The sequence below is a fragment of the Pogona vitticeps genome, chromosome 5 (assembly GCF_051106095.1).
Source record: "Pogona vitticeps strain Pit_001003342236 chromosome 5, PviZW2.1, whole genome shotgun sequence".
In the NCBI taxonomy this organism is placed as follows: Eukaryota; Metazoa; Chordata; class Lepidosauria; order Squamata; family Agamidae; genus Pogona; species Pogona vitticeps.
In genome coordinates this window covers 134426813-134443887 of record NC_135787.1, presented here as the reverse complement: position 1 = coordinate 134443887, position 17075 = coordinate 134426813, and the positions used below count along the sequence as shown (strand labels likewise).

Genomic DNA, 17075 nt, shown 5'->3' with positions numbered 1-17075 from the left:
CCGCAGACTCCATCCAAAAGAGAGTGCCAGACCCACACCCAGAGGGGAGGGAGAGCGCGAGAAGCAGCGCGAGCCTCTCAGAGACCGCGAGACCCCGTGTGCAGCCGCCGCCGCCGCCTCCGCTTTGCGGCCGCCGCCACCGGCGGTTTGCTGCTTTGGGTTGGTTTTCTTTCTTGGCTTTTTTGGGTGCCGCTGCCCCAAAGAGCCAGGAGTCGCCACCTCCTGCGGAAGAATACCTAGCCCACCCACCGACCCACCCACCTCGCCGCGTCCCCACTCCTTTCAGGGACGCTGCCGGGTGTCGCACGCTGGCTGGGTCGCTTTTCGCGCGCCCGCTTGTTGTTCCCTCCGCGCCCCCCACCGACCCACCCCCTTTCTCTTCCCACCCGGCGGCTCTTCTGGCGCGTCCCGGCGGCGGCAGCAGCAGCAGCTCCTCCTGCAAAAACACTTTTCCTCGCTCGGCGTGTTTGTATTTGCGTGTGCGCGCACGCAGCAAACGAGGGCAGCTCCCGCCTCTCCTGTTCTCCCTCCCTCTCTCTTTCTGTGTGTCTCCCTCTTATCCCCGCGGTGTCATCTCCTCAGGACTTTCTCCTCGGTGTGCGCTCGGGGTGGTAAGTTTTTTTTAAACTATTCCCCTCCCTTTCCACCCTACTCCACCTCCAGCCCCCCGTCCTTAAGTCCGCGGGTTGACTCGTTACTTTCCTCCCCCTCGCGCACTGCCTTCCCCTCCCCCCCTCCTGCTTTCTCCTCGGCGGCTTTTTTTTTTTGCGGGCAAGAAAGTTTACCGCTCGAAGCCGCCCCGGAACAAGGAGGGGGGGGGCGATGCTAATGTGACATGTGTCAAGGCTTGTGCTTGGCAGGTGGCAAAGTCTCTGGTCCGCTGCTCCCCCCCCCGGTCTTCTTTGTACACCCCACACCCCTACCTAGGGCTGGCTGACAACTCAGTTTTGTATGTGCGTGTCTGTCTTTGTTTTCCACGCAGTTTTGAATGAAGTAAACGAGGCACTCTTCAAAACTCGAACCGTGCCTTTCCTTTCACGCTCCCCGCTTAGTTGTGTAAACCCCCCCCGTCCCAAAAGTAGTCTCGTGGTCTCTGCAAAGGCACAGCTGGCTTGTGTAACACAAGGTTTCGTGCGTTGGAGCCCCCCTTCAGTGGCTTTGATGTTCTGCCTTTGAGGTGCCACAAGCCTCTGTGTACCCGGAGGTAAAAGCAGAGAACACGTGCAGTGGTGGTTTATTTTATTTTGCAAATACAGTACTCGAAAGCAGCCTAGGAAGACGCTTCCTCTCGTTTATGGCAGCCAAAAAGGTTTTAAACCTGTGAAAGTTTTGCTGCCGAATTTCAGACGGTCGGTGGTGGTGGTGGTTTTGCTCTCAGTCCTCCCCTGTAGCGTCACTTTCTGCCAACTTGAAAGCACCAGTGCTCAAGTAAAGGTTGGGAACACGTGTGTCCTTTGGTGAGCTGTAAGACGTGCACCCTCTGTGTCAGACTTCTTTGAAGGGGAAGGGAGGGGAAAGATGCCAGGGGATGGTGGGAGAGAGAAGGGCCTAAAGAGTAACACTTGTCCTCCTTTTAGGCAACTACTTGGATGATTTCAAATTGTTGCATGTGCAGTTTAGTGTAAGCAGGGTTTTTCACTCTCTGGCTAGGATGAGTTGTACTGTGTTTCTTGATTGATTAATATACACACAGAGAGAGATTTGGGGGTGGGGTGGGGCTCATTTACTTTTTCTTCTAGCACCTTTTCTTAGTGCCTTTTGATTCAGCCTGCTGCAGAGTGCTAGCCTTCAACAATAACAATAGCTAGTGTTAGCCTAAAACAACTGATTAATAAATAATAGTGGTAGACCTATATGGAACTCCTGAGGCATGCTTCCTATCTTCTTGTTGTGGGGGACGGGGAGGGCCTGAATTTCACTCTTGAAATTCAAGATGAAGAAAGTTGTGAAAGTTTAATTCCAATACCTTTTGAGAGTGAGTGGGTAAAATGGCTTTAAGGCATGTTGGAGTTGTTTATGGAGTTGTGAACTGAGGACAGAAGGGAAGAAATAATATACTGTACAGTATTCTATACCATTTGCTGAAGTGTCTGAGCGTTTGAAAAAAGTTTCTAATGTATAGACGAACAAAAAGATAGCATAGATCCCTTGAGGAAACCAGTTATCTTTAATCCATGTTCTGTGGCAAAGTAACTTTTCATTAAAATATTTGATCAGGCATTTAAATATTGCATGCTTGCTTTTGCTCTAAAGGAAATTGTTGCTTCGTCGCTAAAATGAATTTGTAATATTCGAGTACTGCTTCTTCAGGAAACAGTTTAATGTGGCATCTCATTTGAAAGGAAGTTGTACAAGGTTTGTAGTATTACGGATGGCAACAATATAATTGAAGAGGAAGGTAACTGAGTTGTAAGGAAAGTTACTGCAAACAGCTGTCTCGAACTTGCAGTGCATTCCCTAAGCTGTAGAGGAGAAAGCAATATAAGATTTTTATTTTTAGAAGAAAGACTAGAATAAGGTGTATAATTGATGGAACTAAGCATATGCTTAAATGCTAGTCATTTTCTTTATGCGTAAAAAGTGGTGGAAAAAATCTAACAGTGCAAATGTATATATTTACTCTAAAGTAAATCTCATTACATTCAGTGAAGTTACGATTGCAGCCTGATGCTGCTACTTTCACCTCCACCTCCTTAGAAGTGCTGACTGTTTTCACATGAGTTCAGAATTGGAGTTTAAAAGTAATTCATGTCAGTTTTTGTGTTCCCTTTGCCTTTTTTACAGCCAGATTCAAAACTCTGAAGGAACTAAATGACATTTCTCCACTTAGTTTACTTGGCCTGGATCAGACTATTAGTCTGTGGTGAAAAGGGGTAGTGGCATAGAGTGTACTATTAATATATGATAACAAACTCAATTTTAACCTGAGAGATGTTTTGCTGTTGTTTCTCTTCTGCATCAGAAAAGTGAAATCTGTCATGAAAGTATTGCATCTAATTCTATTATCATGTATCAATATAAAGTTGTTTTGTATATATCATTAAACATATGAGTAATCTCTTTTGTAGTTGGGGAACTCCTTGAAGTTATCATTCCTAACTGGCCATGTCAGTTATAAATAGCATAATAATTCATATATTGTTTTGCTGCATTTATTTATTTATTTATTTATTTATTTATTTATTTATTTATATTTATTTATTTATTTATTTATTTTTATTTATTTATTTATTTATTTATTTATTTATTTATTTATTTATTTATTTATTTATTTATTTGTACCCCGCCTATATGGTCAATACGACCACTCTAGGCGGTTTATATAGGATGAACTCTTTCTACAAGTCAGTGGCAAAACAACTGTTGTTAAGGGGATCTTGTTTGCCTTTATGTACTGTACATAAAATTACAATGGGTAGCCATATTTTACACATGGGAGTCCAGTTGTTGAAGCAGTTTCTAAATATGTGATAGAAAGAACTTAGGGATCTAAGTTGGATATGTCCAAAACATGTATAATTAATCATATGTGTCATTTAACATTAAATAATTTAATGCAATTATAGTATGCAGTGTCTAATACAATACTTTTAAAAGAAAAATGGCTATTAGTATGTGTAGACTAAGCCTTATCCATTGAGGAACAGTGTATATGAATAAGAGAACTGTATTTGTGTCTTTCATTCATAATATTGTGCTGTGCCATACTGGGTCATTTGCGATTAAACAGCTAATTGTTCTTTGCTGGTTGTACGTGGCATTCTATTCTGTTGCTTATGTCTTGAAAAGAAGTGGGATAACTTTATTTTTTTGGTAGAACTTTGTAAATTTTTTCAAATGATAACCTATCGAGAGAATAACCTGGCCTATTTGTTTGTTTAACTGGTGTGCTTACAGAATGAAGCTGATTTAAGTATTGTCATTTAATCTGGGTCATGGGTAGTATTTCAGTTTTATTGTTCTTTGAACCTGCTTCAGTGTAGGCTGTCTTCTTGGTCTTCCTAAATATATTTACTTGCTTGTAAAGCCATTAGTATAACTGGATGTCACCTGCCAAGAAGCTATGCTTTTATTATAATTTCATCTTTAACTTGATTAAATTGAGAAAATGAATACATGAGTAACCTGAAATGCATGTTCCAATGCAGGATATATTCACCTCCTGTTTTCCCCTTTTATTTTAAAGATATGAAAAACCATGCATTGTGAAATCCTAGTTGCACTTCATCAGTGTAGATTTTAGAATCTCCACACTAACCATGTTTCACCCATTATTCTAAACACATTATTGATGTCTATATGACATTAGTTGTACTGCATGGTAAAATATTTATATATTTAGACATAATTTGAATTTGCTTTGGTAGAACATACTTCAGAATTGTGGTTAAGATTTAGCTGCTAAGAGGATGGTTCTATTTTAAATGCCACAAATTGTAGAAATGCACAAGGGCAGATAAGAGTACTGCTAAGTTTCTAAGAGGCACCCAAGGATATTGGAGGGAATCCTTCTGTTAATAGAGGATATTTATGATGGCAGAAGAGTGTTAACCGTGAATCTTTTCTGAATTTTACCCCCCTACTGACCACAAAGCAGTGTGCCTCTGACTGATATTGTTGTTTCATTGTTGCAGCAATGTAATCCTTAGCATGCAGTTTCCTTAAAGGAAACATGTTGTGTGTGTGCAAATAATGTATAATGTTTAATGTGTTAGAAAATGTAATTTTGCCAGAATTGTTATGGTGTCTTGGATTGACCAATCGGATGGGACTTTTGCTTTTACAATTGTATGGTTTGAGTATATTACTTACAGCGGGCTTCACACAACCTGATCAAACCAAAGTATTTTTTTAAGCCAGTTTATATCTCAGTCTTAATTATGTTTATTTATGAGTGATTTAAATTCTGTGAATGAAAGATTCTTATAATTAAATAGTTGAGATACACAGTTTTGTAAATGTAGTTATGATCAAAATGCTAAAGAATCTGAATATTTTATATAGGGTGACATTTGATTGTTTGGCCTTTTGTTTTCTTTGTAGGTCCAATTAGGAGAGCTTTGCTTTTCTCCCTTCTTTTCTTACATATTAATATTAATTTATTAATATTTTGAAATAAAGTGTTATTGACCCAAGTAGCATAACATAAACAAAGTCATATATTTCAGTTTGATCTTCACAGGGGCGTTTGTATGCACAAGCAAAGCACACATTCCTTAGAGAATCACAGCTGGTGCTCTTTATTTACTGGCTAGAAATGGACTGAAACTTACAAGTTTGCTTATGTCGCACAACAGGATTTTGGCCACTGTTTACTAGACTGATATTAGACAGGCAAGTTCTTGGTAAAGGAAGAAATGTACAACGTGTCTTCCTATGTTTTCTAAGTCAGTTTATGGTATATAGTGTTTATTTTTATGAACTGAAAATGATTTAGGATACAAGTCACCGCAGTTTACTTAGGCATGATTGTTTTATCCATTTTGTTACGAATATTGAATCCAGGTTCCGAGAGTCCTGAAACAGATTCTTAAGGCTTTTGTCTAGAGTTCACTAGAAATAATATAAAAATGGTTTGAATGTACACCATGACATGCATCTGGCTATTACTGATACAAGTATACAGACTAGATAGTTCTCGATTTGTACTGTACGCTTGTGTACCTGCTGTGTTTCATGGATAATTATCATATATAAACTTTTGACACTAGAACATCAGACTAAATCCAGTTTATAAGCAAAAATAAGCTATAATTTTAGCCATCTTTACTAGCGATTACTAGTTCCATTGAACTAAATGGAGTTTATGTCCCAGTAAACCCTGATCCACCAATATTAGGGTGTGTTCAGAGTAATATTGAAAACAAGTTTGTAAAGGAAGGGCCATACGGCTGCTGATTATCATTGCATGCAGTGACTGCCTATTTACCTTTGTTGCTAGATTCTTGTACCCAAAGGATGCAGCAAAACAAGTATGTTTATTATGCACACAGCTGTTTGAAACAGTCATGCTTTTGCATTGATCTTGTACTGCTTTTCATGTGGGAAGTTCATGTTTGTAGAAATCTTTCCTTGGAGACAAAGCAAGTCGGATCCGGACTAACAGTCCTCTTCAATATCAGCCCCCCCCAAAAAAAGGAAAAAAAAGAAAAAAAAAGAAGTAGCTGTTATAAATTTTAATGTGGGTTTTTGTGGACAAGTCCTCTTCAGAAGAAGTGTTACTGGCCAAAATACTGTTGCATAACATAAGCAAAGTCATACATTTCAGACTGTTCTTCACAGGTAATTAAAGAGCCCTCTTTTCCCCCTCCCCCAATTCTCAAGGTCATTTGCATGCACCAACCAAGCACACACTCCTTAGAGAATCACAGAAGTGGACTTGTCCTTGAAAGCTCACATTAAAATATATAGCAATTAGTCTTTAAGGTGCAAATATTTTTTTAGCTTCTTTTTTTTTTCCAGATATGCTAGCACATGCTAACATGGCTTCCTCTTGTAAAACTACAACTATGAAAGTCTTCTTCAAGAGTCTCATTAGTTATAGCAGAATTGCCTCAGGGTAGATGTTTCTGTTTTGGAGGCCCTCTGGTAAGTTCTGGAGGCATGCTAGGGGTGGCCTTGGATCAATAGGATAAAGCTCCCCATTGCGCCTTAGAGATACTGTGCCAGCCTGGAGGTGTATTAGTTATTCCCTTCCCATTGATACCATGGAACTGTATTTTTTTAAAAAAATGCTTGGGAGTTTGATGAATCCTGTGCTCCCTCACCCCCATGCCACATTCTTTTGGGGGCTGCAGTGAGCTAGCAGGGCTTAGGAAGTGGTGGTCCCTTTGCTGTGAAAATTTCCTCTCTACCTATTTAGAATTATAGCTGAAGCAGGTGTATTAGACTCAGAACAAGTGTTGATGCCTGTTTGCTTGTTAAGATACCTGAATGTGTCTGGACTTACACGGAGTTCTTGAGAAATGAATCTTCCCAAATATTCAAGAATATATTTTCCACAGAATGTGTAGAGTGCCTTCTTTTGTGAAAGGAAGCTTCTGTGTTCCACTGCAAAGCATCTTGGATTAACAACTCGGAAAAAGTCAAAAGGAGCAAGGGGAATTCATTAATATTTTCTCCCTGATCAAGGCACACTTTGTAATCCTGGAATGGATAAATAAACAGAGGAGGTAGTCAAAGTAAGAAAGGTAGTAATGTGTGGCTTTGACTATCTCACATTTAATAGGTAAATGCATCTCCACCCTATGACAGAAATACAACTTTGCCTAGGTATGGGTATTGTACATTAATGTTGGATAATTTATACTTGACGAGGGGAGAGGTGACCCTTGAAGATACTGAGAGATGTCCAGAATCTTATAGGCTGTGTTAGCAAGTTTGAGAATAGTGACCATATGTTGTCAAATTCAGCATAGTGTGAGTAGTAAGTTGCTCAGAAGGTCCAGCGTGGTCACATTTTAACTTCAAAAGCAGAAACTTCTCAAAGATGAGAGGCTTAGTTAAAAGTAAGTTGAAAGAAAGAGTGAAGAGGGTGAAATCTCTTCAGGGATGCTTGGAGGTTATTTAAAACTAAGATGATAGAAGTTCAGATGTAACGTATGTCTTAGATTAGGAAAGCCAGCATGGTTAACAAGGAAAGTCAAGGAAGCTATAAAAGGCGAGAAGGCTTCCTTTAAAAAAGTGGAAAACCTGATTGCATGAGGAAAATAGGGATGATCACAAATCCTGCCAAAATAAATAGACATTGATGATAAGCCAAGAGCAAAAAGACATTTGGGGAGTATATATTTGGAAGTCTTAAAGACATGCACTAACAATTGTAACCGGGAGAGGGGGCTGTTTTTTTGGACTGACAAAAGTGTGAAAGGATTAGGGGGTGATCAGGATAGGGAGGCGACAGAAAAACTAAAACACTTTGCAATGATAGTTGTAAAAGATTGGAAAGATAACAAGGTATGAACCAGTTGTTTTTTCTGGGGTGGTTAGAAGAATATCCCAGTGAAAGTGATAAAAGTTGATGTCCTCAGCAAATGGATAAATTATTAAACTTTTGGTTCTAAGTGGTGTGTGCCCAAATGTGAAATAGTTGATCTTCTAAGCAACATGTGCTTGTTGTCACTGAGATTGGTTTCTGTACTGCAGGGACTGGAAGATAGCCAGTATAAAAACCAATCTCTGAAAAAGGATCTAGGGGGAAGCTAAGAAATTATAAACCTATTAGCATAAAATCTGTCCTGGGTCAATTGGAAGAAAAGTTATTGAAGTCAAAATTATAATACAGGGTGGGGAACTTAAAGCCCTCACAATTTTATTGGATTTCAACTCTCAGTAGTCCTTGATAGCATAGCAAGTGGTAAAGAATCATGGGAGTTGCAGTCTAGCAATGCCTGCAGGATCACTTTTTCTTCATACCTAATACAGAGGAATTTATTTATTTATTTATTTATTTATTTATTTATTTATTTATTTATATCTTGCCTATCTGGTCTTGCGACCACTCATAAACTTGCTGAGAAAGAATTCTGGAAAGGGAAGTCCTGCTTCCCATGTACATGAAAGCGATCTGATAGACGTTAAATACTTGGCTTCTTGAATGTTTTGGTAGAATACTGCACAGAGAACAGGAACTTTTAAACATGAATGTTCTGTCTGCAGACACTTTTCACATTAAGGAAAATAAGTTGGATGTGGGGTTCCCAGGAACCCCACTGGTGCTGTTAAACTTGCCCATGAAATTATTTGAATTAGGAAATCTTCAGGTTTGTGGATGAGGCCTTATTATTTCATTATGATGACAACCCAAGCCGACTCTGTCAAATTCCAAAGTAGGTGAATAGACAACAAAAGGTCAGGGAATGTCAGCGTGGGTGAGAGTTAAACAATTCAAAACGGGATAAAAAGCCTCATTTTGTACACTGATGGTTCTGAACTGGGTGTAACTAGTAAGAAGAGAGATCTTGGGATTATGACGGGTAGCTCAGTGAAAATTTAAAGTGTTGCATTGATGAAATATGAGGCAAATTCTTCATTACCATTATTAAGAAATGGATTGAAAAGAAAATGGCCAATATATAGTTTATAAAGTTGTAGTATTAAAACTCTAGAGGCTGTCATTGTCTTCCTAAAGGATGCAAAGAAGCATCTGACTGGGCGGACATTATTGGAAATGGGCCTCTTGCTAAGGCAGACTTTTGCTCTCAATTAACCATCAGGATGGTGTTTGTGTTCTTAATTTTGTTTTGTTTTTGAGACTCCAGAATGTGAGGACTTGTGGGCACTTCACTTTTGTACTGCCCATCTGGGTCAGCTGTTTTCCCAGGAACTTTGCACTGAATTGAGAAATTGCTAAGGTCGAATTAGCAGTTTTTAATTTGAGATGGAAGCAGGGTGGATTTGATTTAAATCATGATTTAAATTTAAAAATGGATTTTTAAACAATTTAAATATTTTTAAATGGATTTTTAAAATTTTAATTGTGAAGAACCCTAGCTCTAAATTATCACCATTCTCTGACCAAGGGTTGGAGTTGTATGACAGAACAGTGTGCATATGTATGCATTTGCAACATAACATTTCATAGTGTGCATATGTGAATTATAATATCTATGGCAGTAAGGAAGGAAGCTCAGCCCTCTTCTCTACCTAGTGTGTACTGCCACCAAAGAACACCTTAACTGCGTTTGGGATTGCTGTTTGACATGCAGTAGTGACCCATTCCCCCTGGAATATTGCTTCTACCACATCAGGCAATCATCTCCTTAAACATTGCTGCAGCTGTAGCCTGAATTTACACTGACCTTTTTGAAAAGAGAACACTTCTGTTGAAGCAAACTCAGCCTATGTTATTTTCATAATACAACCTTGACAGTGTGTCCCAGCTTTGGCTATATATGTGATAAAATGATATAATGTGCTATATTATTGCAGTTTTCCAAAAATATTAAGCAAGTTTTCCAAAGCAAAAGGAAGTCTATCCCGTTTCCCCGAAAATAAGACCTAACCTGAAAATAAGCCCTAGTATGATTTTTCAGGATGCTCCTAATATAAGCCCTACCCCCAAAATAAGCCCCAATTAAGTGAAACCCTGTCCTCTACCATTGTGCAGCAATCAGAAGAAGATGGCATGACTGTATTTGAATAAATGTAGAGGGTTGTACATGAAAAAATCCCCTGAAAATAAGTCCTAGTACATTTTTGGAGCAAAAATTAATATAAGACCCTATCTTATTTTTGGGGAAACACAGTATTTTAAAAACAACTACAGAAGAATAGGAAGATTCTGTACTATAAATTGTCACTCTTATGCAGAAATCTAATTTACTTTCCTTTTGTCTTATAATTTATATATTTAAAGTCCTTTATATGTATATATATATATATATATATATATGGACGCCAGGCAGCATATAAGCCAATCAGCAAACATGTTCATTCACATATTCTCTATTCTCTTTCTGAGCTTGTTTTAACAGGTTCTCCAGGCATACACCCAATTTATTGCTGCCAGTCACACCCACCGTACATACCAATACATGCCTCTGTACAAGCTGACAACAATGTGGAATGGCCACAGTAGCACTATGTCTAGTAAAATCTGAAGCTCAATATCTTGAGAGTAATTACCTGATTGAGATTTATTCCTAGCTAGCAATGTTTGCCCCTGTTTCTGATTGTGCACTGCTCTTGATTTGTTTTAATCTCATATTCAGGGCTTGAAAAATGCATTCGTCCACTCGTCTGTGACGAGTGAAAAATGCTGCTCAATGAGCCTGTCTCTCTCCTGCAGTCCTCCCCTCCCCCTCCCATTGCAAAAGGAAAACTGCCCTATTCTTGCGAGAAGAGAGTTCGAGCGGCACATAGAGATATAGCTCTGCAGGAGAATGCAGAGTAGTCCCATTCTGGAGAATATGGAGATTCCGGCTCCCAATTTCAACTGAACAAGGACACATCTTGGGGTGGAAGGAAACCGTGGCTCCTTAGGAGGCCGGGCGCTTTTGCTTTCAGTTTTATTTTTGCCGGAGAGATTCAAAAGAAAGGCATTCAAAATACAAGCTTCATGACCCCACAGGCACGCAGGTAATAAAGCAACCCAAGTCTGAGGGTATAAATCAGTGATTCCCAATCCCAATAAGTTGCAAGGCTATAGTCCGGTCATGCTGACTGGTGAAATTTTTGATTGACTGGTGAGGCATTCTAAAATTTTTCAAGCCCTGCGCATATTCATTTCAGAGATGTCTGCAGTAGCTGTTAGGAGAAGCTAGAACAATTTTGCCAACTTGTTCTCCTTCACTTGCTTTGGACTCAGGCCCAGCTGGTGCTGATGGCTGGTTATACTGGTTGGGTGTGATGGGAATTTTAATCTAAATCACCTGGAAGACACCAGGTACGGAAGGCCAGACCAAGCCATGTATCTTCATTTTCCTGAGAAAAATGAAGGACAGTCTATGCCATGTACCCCTAAATGTGGGGTGGTACATTCCTTTGTGACCCAGACTTCTGTATGTGTAACTGTCATAGTGCTTATAATGTCTATTATTTTAGAACCTTTTCCAAGCTTGACTTTCAGTATTATGAGAGTACTTACCTGGTTGAAATTTACTCAAGGATATATTTTTAAAAAAAATAATGTAGCTATTCAAATTGCTTGAGGTCATGTGAAAGTTTGGGCTGAGGTGTCAGTATGCTCATGACATACTGCTTTAATACTGACATGTGAGGGAAGCAAAGGAGGTGATGCTTCTCAGTTGTACTTCTTATGCAATCAACTGGGATGCCTTAAATCTCATTTTGGGGAAGAAGATTGGAAAGAAATCTGATCATCAATAATGAAATAAATAACCAGTGCTAAAATCAGTCAAGGAATGAGGTGGAGGTCACCCATCCAGATAAAAGGCAGGTACTGTTAGGTGTTCTGAATATATGGGTGCAAATATTTTATTCTATTTAGAACTGTTGTATGTTTCCTTAAACAATTCATGTGTGTTTTAGGGATGTTCCTTGATCTGATGCTTTCCTTGGACATGGATGCTGGTGTCTGAAAGGTGTGATTTTTAACTATCAATGGTATTTCATGGAAATGATTAATCTTTTCTCAGTTACCCATACCATGATTCCTGTTGTTTGGATTACTGCCCTGTCCGTTGCTTCTGAGAGGCCATTAAAAACTTTTGAGGAACTGTCCAGTCAGTGCAAAGTGCTGCTGCAAGATAGCAGTTGAAATTCGGACCCTGTAACTCTGTTCTTTCTCCGTTTGTATGGGCTGCCTGTTTGGTTTTTCAAAGTATTTGTGTCTCCCTGTCAAGAGTCCCAAACAAGACAGAATTGGGTTATCTTAGAAATGTCTTTTCTCTTATAAATCTGTTCAACCTTTAACAGAGGGCCTGAGACCTTGCTCTCTATCCTGCCCACATGTGACCTTGGACACATAGGTCATTCTAGATCATCTTATAATAGGGTAGGATTTGCTCTTCATATTTGTCATAATATCTGGAAGAATGTTTAAAGGATGCCAGTGCTAACCTCTTATGTGTACTAAAGCAAATGAATAAAGGCCAAGAAATTATAAAACTTGTAAAATGCCGAAAGCTACATAATTCAGTCACATAGTGAGAAACGGGAAGTTCAGATTGTCACAGTTGGCCATTCATAGTAAACTAAATGGGAGAAGAAATGCAAGAACAAGAAAAAATTGCTGGCTGAATACCTTTTGGATCCAGCAGAACACCATTGCTCATATGTTGCACCCAAAACTGAAGCAGCCAAGACAGTGTCCAATCCCTTTTTTGCAGGGGAAAAACACCAACAAGAAAATTCTAACAATTGCCTCCAAAGGCCATAGTTACCCACAAAGCCAGGTGAGTGTCATGACCCAAGGGGCAGATTAGGGCCACTGTGCGCAGAAAGTAGAACATGTGTGCATCCACTGCTGTGCTGGTCTGGTCTGCAGTTACCCTTGCCATTCTTGATTATTCCCACAAGTTCTGCTTGATTTTCTTTCTACCTGGTCCCTACCAGAGGCAAAGAGAGTTTGGCAAGCCTGCTGTTTATGAAGTCAGCCAAGCATGGCTGACTTCTAGAGTAATGGGCAGAGAGAAGGGAGATGCACTGGCATCTGCTTTATGACCAGCATTCCCAATTGAACCGGCTTCCTTTCTAGATTGGTGTGGGAGACCATAAGGCATGGCCTTGTAATCTTTATTTTCTTCCTACTGTATTCATAACTCTTTGGCATTATAGGTAAAAGGAAAGTAAAAATAAAATGTCCTGAAAGGATAAAAACATGGTGGCACCTTAAAGACTGACATTTTTAATGCGAACTTTAGTGGACAAGTCCACTTCATCAGAAATAATTTTAAATATATATATAAATATATATATATAAAATAGAAAAGTTAGTCTTTAAAGTGCCACCACAATTTTGTCTTTTTTTAAAAACTTTTTTAAATTTTGCTTTTACCTATAATGCTTGCACAGACTAACATGGCTACCTTTTTATAACTAGTCTTTGGCATAGTTACTGATAAAATGTACATGTAACACTGGCATCTTATGTCTTCAGTCTCAAGAATGGAAAGGACAAATATCTGTAATAAAATATATATTGTACAGTGGGGTCTTGACTTAAGAACGGCTTGAGTTAAGAACATTTTGACTTAAGAACCGCTCTCATAGGAAAATATTGACTTGACTTAAGTACTTAGATTTGAGTTAAGAACTGAAAAAAACCCACGTGGGAGGCAGGGAAAATGCAAAAAGTGAACTTTCAGTTAACTGTTGGCCAGTGAAAAGGGTGCCTGTCTGCTTCCTCACTCCTCCCAGCGTTTAGAGAGTGGATTGGGAGACAGTCTTCGGACTGCCTGGTACAGTACTGCCTGGACTGTATTTTTCCTGCCTTCCCTGAACTTTTCTTGACCTAAGAAAAAAAGAAACAAAATATCCCCCCTCTAGTAGTCGAAGGCGGAATAGCAGCTTCCCATTAGTTTCTATGGACGGAAAAGAGCAGATACGGATTAAATGGTTTTCAATGCATTCCTATGGGAAATGCAGATTTGACTTGAGAACTTTTTGACTTGAGAACCGCCTTCCAGTACGGATTAAGTTCTCAAGTCAAGACCCCACTGTAGCTAGGTTAGAAATAGTTTGGTTTCAGTATGAATAGTTACATTGAAATTGAGATGAGGAGGTTGATAGAATCAACTAGGAATTTGAAAAAATAGGGTTCGTTTTTTGGAAAGTAGCCAAGAAAAGCTTTAGATTGGATAAAAGCTGGAAGAAAGTATAAGATAATATGAAGGTGACAAATGATGCAATTTTTAAAAATGTTTGTATGTAAAGGGAGTTTAGCTTCTGCTTTCCTCTCACGATATGTACATTATTTGTTTGGTTCATTCTTGATCTGAAAAAGAAGGGCAGGGAAACAATTTCAAAAGTTTAATTACATGTAGCAATAGCTGCCTTCTGAAAACCTGCCTGTGTCAAGTTTTCATAAGAGTACTCAGAAGTGGTTTGCTTTCTTCTGGGGGCATGCTGGTACTGTGGAGTTTGCTAAAGTGTACACAGGTTGTTCTCTTGCAGGCACATGGGGAGGTTAAATTCCCAACCTGTGGGCCTGCAACCAGGTACCCAGTTCACACACCCATCCAGTACAGTATTACTGGATCTCAATTCCAGGCTGCCATTTAAAAAAAGGAAGTAATAAAGGAAGTAATGTGGAGAGCTAGTCATCTTGGTCTAATGAGTAACCTTTTTTTTAAAAAAGCCTGCCATCCAGCAGTAAGTTGCAACTAGAATAAGCCCACTGAATCAATGGAATTTATATAGATATTGAATCATCATGTTGCCACTGATTCCATGGGTTTACTCAAGTTCTGACATTGCTGGATTTCAGGCAGTATATTGAAAAAATTATGGTCCTGAAAATACTATGTTTTAATGAAATTATAAACCTGCAGTAGCTTCTGATACTACTGTATTAATACATACATGTCAAGAAGTAGGTGGAAAACATCCGAAGACATGTCTTTAGCACTGAATGAGTCAGAAATGAACACAACCAACAATCTTGTCGCAGCCATGTGAATGACAGACAGTTCTGGTGGAAGACATGAGTTACAGAGTGTTATAGTCTCCCTGATTCCATAGATTAATCTTGAAGACGCAGATAGGGATCAGCTTTTCCACATGCAGGTATTTAACTGTGGGCTGTTTCATTCTTGCCTCATGGTTATATGTAAAATACTTTTCTTGAATAGCTAATACCCTTTTCAAAGTTACAGACTCAAAATGAACAAAAGTGGAGTGGCTGTTCTACTTTTAGTATGGAAATGTGATTAGTCTGAAATAATGGATAGCCCTCATAAAAAAGGGTGACTTGCAATCATTAATACCTTTTTGAAAGCATCTTGATAGCATCCATTATGTGTTGTTCCTCTTCTTGCATCTCTAAATGTAAGTTGATTGAAGTTGAACAAGAACACTGTTCTTAAAGTGAGGAGAAAATAAGCATTTATAGAAAACAGGAACGTATGATTTTCTAGGCATAAAAGAAAGAATTAAAATATTTATGATGGAACATGCTGTTGTATGTGAAAGCATAGACAAGACTGTGGTTACATTACAGTACTTGCAGTATTTTCATGACCTAAAAATTAAAGTGCACAAGACCTAATGCTGTCAAGGTATGAAGAGTCTGCCAAGACTGCTGAGGAATTGCTGATTAAGTTGTGTTTCTTCCAAGTATTGAGAAATTCGTATAGTATTTGTGTAAAAGCATAATGAGGGAATGCTATTAGTACAAGAAATACTGATTATCTTGTATATTGAACTCTTGATAGAACACAAAAGATACGGGTTGTGCCAAGCACATTGTAAAGATGATTTTTCAATTGAAAATCAATTATGGTAGTTGTATGAGCGCTAAGAGTGCAAGAATATGAGGATGCTGGGTTTGGAAATGATAATGAAATGCTTTCACCCAGAAAATTCATTCAGTCCTGAATGAATTTAAATTACTTTTAAGGTTGTGATGATGCCAGTAATTCTTTCTTAGTACACAATAATTGTCCAAGTACACTATGTAACATGTATGGTCAACAGTTTACAAAATGGTTGTAATTTACTGAAGGAGCTACAAAGTCTTGAAAACATGTCTGTTTTGCTAAGAAAAGCCAGCAACCAATGTTTATTGAGATACCTTCTGCTTTGTTAAGGACAGAATGGTTAGTGAAAGGACTTGTGGGTTTTTGTGTATCAGTGCTTAAACCAAGATATGCAGGAGTCTTTGTCTACCTATCCTGTCTTAACAGTCCCCTTTCCCCAATAACCCTGGAAATTCTTACTTCAAAACTTAGAATACATGATTCGTGTGAAATTAGGTAGTATTTCAGGTAAATTTCAAGCTGTAATTTAAGATTCTGACTTCTGTAAAGCCATATGACCACTCTGTGTCCTTAATCACATGTTCTAACCTGGACATACCGTATTTTGTGCACCATAAGACGCACTTTTTTCCCACAAAACGGGGGTGGAAAGTCTGTGCGTCTTATGGAGCGAAGAAAACAGATTATATTTTCCTGCTTTCTTCTCCTAAAAATTGGTGCGTCTTATGGAAAGGTGCGTCTTATGGAGCAAAAAATACGGTAAATGTACATCAGTAACAGAACATCATATATAAACATATGTACTGAGATATGTCACAGTGATGCCAAATAGATAATAGTTGCTGAACAGAGACAGAGACTTAATTAGAATACAGTCATGCCTCACTTTACGATTGTCCCGTATAACGATGAATCCGCTTAACGATGCCTTTTTTGCAATTGCAAAAGCGATCGCAAAAGATTTTTCCTATGGGCAAAATCCGCTGTGCAATGATTGGTGCCCTGCTTCGGGAACTGATTTTTCACATTACAATGATTAGCAAACAGCTGATCGTTAGATTCCAAAATGGTCGCTGGCTGAAGAAAATGGCCCTTCGCTGTTTTCTGGGATGGATTCCTCACTAGACGGGCACTGAAAATGGCCGCCATATGGAGGATCTTCGCTGGATGGTTAGTTTTTAGCCCATTAGAATG

The 17075-nt window shown here is 38.9% G+C and overlaps 1 protein-coding gene across 2 annotated transcripts in view; it reads left to right on the top strand.

The window, feature by feature from the left end:
• The first annotated feature begins 413 nt into the window (after positions 1–413).
• FOXP2 (forkhead box P2) overlaps positions 414–17075 on the top strand; it is a 576890-nt gene continuing 560228 nt past the window's right edge. For both annotated transcript variants that reach the window (XM_020789698.3, XM_078376822.1), the window contains exon 1: positions 414–611. The gene's annotated coding sequence lies outside the window, so the exon portion shown is untranslated. The remainder of the gene's footprint in view (positions 612–17075) is intronic.